We start from the raw sequence: 5,186 nt of genomic DNA on the forward strand, positions 1-5,186 counted from the left end.
GCAAAAATCTTCCTGGGCATAACATGAGTAAGGTTATTCTCTGGCTGTGCCTGGAAGGATTTAATATCTATCCTTGACGTTACACAGAGAAAATATGGGCCTTGCCCAGATTACAATGTAAGTGGTGCTCCCTTAATAAACAGTGCACCATTAATTTGGGGTGACCTGCCTTAATGACTTTCATTCCTCCAAGCCCATATCTACCCACTAGATCCCTATCTCTGATAAAAGTAAGTCTACTCTGACTTCAATAGTTGGGACTAAAATTATGATTTTCAACAAAATTGTATCCATCATACCTTCAATTTAGATGCTTTTTAAAGTATTAATTTATAAATTAGTAATCTATACCTAGAGCTCTGAAAGAATTGTCCCACTGATCATAAAAAGTCATGGATTTTTTTAACATTGTGAAAATTTTATGTCAATTAGAATGTCTCTTTGATCAATAATGTGTAAATGCAGAGAATTTTCTAAATGGAAGAGATTTTAGTCACCATTTAATCAAATATTGATATTTCATGACAGAGGAAACATTATAGGTTCCAGATAGCAAGGGATTAAAATGTATTTAATCCATATATTCTGACTATAAGACCAACATCATTTTCATCAATACTTGCTAAAATATAAATAAGTTTTGTTTTATCTTTTGTAGTCACATTAATGTTTATTCAAGACTGCTCTTTGGTTCAAGAGCTTCCTCATGGCATTTTTCAGTTCTGCATTTCTGAGGGCAAAACTAAAGGGTTTAACATGGGTGTTGCTATAGTATAAAATTCTGCCACTCCCTTATCAATGGGGAGGGTGAACACAGGTCAAAGGTACACAAATATACAAGGCACAAAGAATAAGACAACTACAGTAATATGAGAGGCACAGGTGGAGAGAGCCTTCCTCTGTGCTTCAGAGCTGTGAGTTCTGAGGGAGCAAAGAATGAGGATATAGGAAATGATAAGTATGGAAAAACTGAGCATGCACATGAACTCACTGTTGGCAGCAACAAAGAGTCCAAAGATGTGTGTGTCATTGCAAGAGAGTTTGAGCAGAAACTAAAGATCACATATGAAAAGGCCAATAACATTAGAGCCACAGATGGGCAACCAGAGCACAAAAAGGATTTGAATTAGAGCATGAAGAAATCCCCCAGCCCAGGACATGATGACCAGAAGCTCATACACCTGCTGGTTCATTGTGATCATGTAGTGCAGGGGCCTGCAGATGGCCACATAGCGGTCATAAGCCTTCACCGTGAGTAGAATGACCTCAACTCCACCAAGGAAATGCTCCACAAAAAGCTGAGTCATGCACCACTGAAGGAGATAGTATTTTTCAGAATGAGTAAGTGAAATATCATTTTGGGGACCATGATAGAAGATAAGGAGGCATCTAGAAAGGACAAGCAAGACAGAAAAAAATACATGGGGGAGCCCAGGACTGGACTGGTGGCAATGGTTAGGTTTTCTGACAGGGTAGAAAGTAGATGAGTGCAAACATAATAATCAAGAATTTCTGCACGTCTTGGTTCTGGGTCAGGTCAAACAGGATGAATTCTGTCATGTTGTTCATCACTCCATAAATTCGGGTTTTTTTGGTATAATTGATTTATCCGGAAATAGCACAGGGATTGCAATGGTGGTAGTTCAATTTTGATCAAGAAAATAATATATGTCCCCATATAGTTTGTCTCCAGTAACATTGACCAAAATCCCTGAGAGACAAATCCCAGACTTTTAGTTGGACTATATTATTATAATTTGCATATTGAGCACAGAGCCATCTTCTACACACACATACAAAAAACAGAAATGGTTTTATGACTGTTGATGTATCAGGTACATCTCCTGCATGTGGATGGATCCTTTCCAATAACTCCCATAGTATTTTCTGTCATAGAAAATCAGGAATAAAAAGAGAACCTGTAGAGAAGAGCAGAGACTTGAATCATGACATCTGCTGCTCTGTGTCTTTTCATCCTTGTTATTTTCACCTTCTTTCAGGATGGAAATAAAGCATCAGGCGACTTCAATTTGAAATAAGTGATGGCAAAATGACATTTCTGAAATGAGTGAATATTTGAAGCACCTTAAGATAACCTTGATATTTGTATTTACTGCTATACTGAAACAGAATTGAATAAGAATACCATAGAAATCTTCTCTAAGGATGTCCTGAACAGATTATAACAGACGGCAACATGAAAACCAATATTCACCAAACTTATTGGAAACTTTAGAATTCACTATTTGAAGAATTTCAGTCATATTTAGAGTTCAGGAACATTTTTCAAATCAACGTTCAATGTAGGAAGATTATAAAATATTTTCTGGACAAATTCTGAAAACAGATACTTTTAAGGTGAGGAAACCAAAACAGCATAATTTATTCACAACAGAGCATTTTCTTCAGAATAGATATTTTTGTGTTCTCTTTTCACTGATAAGCAGCTGTGTGATGTTGTTTATTTATGGACCTTCATTATTTGAACCTAATTTTTTTCATATATAATGTTGAAAAAACTACTAAGGGCACAGAGGAATTGAAGAACATCGTTATTACGTAAGTCAAAGTTAGTATCATAAAGTTGAAACAAAGAGTTTTCCACACATTTCCAGATTATTCATAAAAGAAAAAAAGGAGAACACATATTATTACCCTTGAAATAATCACTCATTATAATATCAATAGAGAAATAAATGAACTAAGTGAGGCTATTACATTTGCACATTGCATATAAAAACTTGGCTTTACATAATAAGGGCTAAATACTCATCTCAAGAAGTTAGTAAAATCACCAATTAGGATAAAAGGTTGAACGCAGGAATCAATTCATCAGATATGAAAAGGTATTAGATTTGACAAATAAAAAACTTGCTGGTATTTAACAAATAACAATTAAAACAAAAAAAACCATACAGAAGCCCAATAACAAGAAAGTATGATCAAATCCCAAAGGAAAACAAGTTAAAGTGTATTTTTTTAAATTATGAAATTAGTGATAATGGTAATAAAAGATTTTAATAACTAGTAAAAACTTTCCTAAATAAAGTAAATCTTCATATTACCATCAAAAAGGGAAAAAACAAAAACTATAAAAGAAAAATGAATATTGTATATCAAAACCTTAAAATAAAGCATAAATCTGTTCAAATGAAGGAAAGCAAAGAGATAAATATGCATTTGATCTGGATGGGGAAGGGCATGTTAAGCAAAACTGCAAAGAATAAAACATAGGACAAATAGCAATTCAACTACATAAAGTCATGGAACCACTCAAAATTAATGCAATAATTTTGACAGACAACTATTTCTACAAACGTAACAATTTTTTTAAAGTGTCTACTCACACCATTATAAAAAATTGGCAAAAGTAATTTTCAAGAACATAAGACATCAATAAATCCTGTATTTCATGATCTACAAAGAAATGCAATCTAAAATGGGAGATAATTTTAACTAGCAAATTCACCAATATGTATGAGAGGTATATTGTCCAGAGTTAGTGAGAGTTGTTGATTTTAAAGAATCTGCTAATAAACTTGATTTTATATAATAAAGGCTTTATAATTGTTCAGGCCCTTTTTTCCAATATAACTTGATCTTATTCATCTATTTTAGATTTTAAAATATGAACCTTGTTTGACATTGATGCAAAAATATTGTGATAATGCTCTTAACTATGTAACCATAAGTTACATTAATTGTATTTTCCCCTGCATCATCATATTCTTACCACTTTGTAATAGTGATGTACGTTTGTTCTAGTTCATAGAAGAACATTTTTTTGTTTGTACTATTAACCACAATCCTCATCCACACCCAATTTCATTATAGTCCCTAGAACATTCTCTAGCTTTCTTTCAATTGACATTTACATCTTTCAGCCACAATCACATTTATAAATCAACAGTGTTAGTTATACTCATTATAATGTGTTACCATCAACTCTATCCGTTTCCACACTTTTGCAATCAAGCTAATGAAAAAGTATACATACTTTAAACACCAGTATTCCTTCTCAGCCTATCCTATCTCATAGTAACCTACACTCTAAATTTTAACTCCATGTGTTTATTCATCATATTTAGTTCATATTCGTGAGACCATACAATATCTGTCATTTTATATATGGCTTATGTTACTCAGCATAGTGTCATTTTTAGGTTCATCCATGTTGTCATGTGTGTCGCAATTTCATTGCTTCCCGCTGTTGCTATATCAAAGCTAACGGTCAATAATAGGGGAGTATATGGGTTTTTTCCCTTTTGTCCTAGGAAAACATTCTAAAATTTACTGATGACAGCATAACTCTGTGATGTAACTGAGAGCCACTGATGTACACTTGGGATGATTTGTATAAGGCATGGGACTCTACAGCACAGTAAACTAGGGGGTGGATGATGGACTGGTTAACAGTACAATATGAGAGCATTCTCTCATGAACCATGACAAATGTATAATACTAACACAGGATGTTAAGAACAAAGGTAGTTATGGAAAAAATATACCAAATGTAAGCTCTGGACCATAACTAGCAAGAATATTTTGATGATGTTCTTTCAGAATTGATAGCAAGTGTTTCATAATAATGCAAGGTGTTGGTGGAGGAGTGATGCGTGGTACTTATCCATGTTATGTATAATTGTTTTGTAAACTCACGGCTTCTCTAATTAAAAGATATAAATGGGCCAAAATTAAGATTAGAAGTTTTATTTTCACAACATTTTTTATAATAGTGAAAAAGTGAAGACAGCCCAAGTTTACGTAAAGGGGAACAATTTTTTAAATTATGACATATAATTAAAAATATCAGGTGGACATTAAAGAGTTTTTGAGAATAATTAATTATGTGAAAGCTACTTTCAATATAATACTGAGTGGAAAATTCAAAATAAAAACATTGATTTATTAGTTCATCAAGTGGTTACATTGATATATGTACATTAAAAAGTATCTTAAAATACATTAAGATAAGTATTTTGTTATAACTTGCAAAATTGTGCGAGACAGAGTGTAAACTATAATGTAAACTTTAGTCCATGGTTAGTAGCAATGCTTCAGTATGGGTTCATCAATTGCAACAAATGTACCACACTAATGAAGGATGTTACTAATTTGGGAAAGTTTGAGGGGAAAGAAAGGGGCATGTGGGAATCCCTTATATTTTTAACGTAGCATTTATGTAA

The 5,186-nt window shown here is 33.0% G+C and overlaps 1 pseudogene; it reads right to left on the bottom strand.

Annotated features, from left to right (window-relative positions):
• Nucleotides 1–716: 716 nt before the first annotated feature.
• Nucleotides 717–1,423, bottom strand: LOC139439929 (olfactory receptor 4C5-like; annotated as a pseudogene).
• Nucleotides 1,424–5,186: the final 3,763 nt, after the last annotated feature.

The sequence above is a fragment of the Dasypus novemcinctus genome, chromosome 10, assembly GCF_030445035.2.
Source record: "Dasypus novemcinctus isolate mDasNov1 chromosome 10, mDasNov1.1.hap2, whole genome shotgun sequence".
In the NCBI taxonomy this organism is placed as follows: Eukaryota; Metazoa; Chordata; class Mammalia; order Cingulata; family Dasypodidae; genus Dasypus; species Dasypus novemcinctus.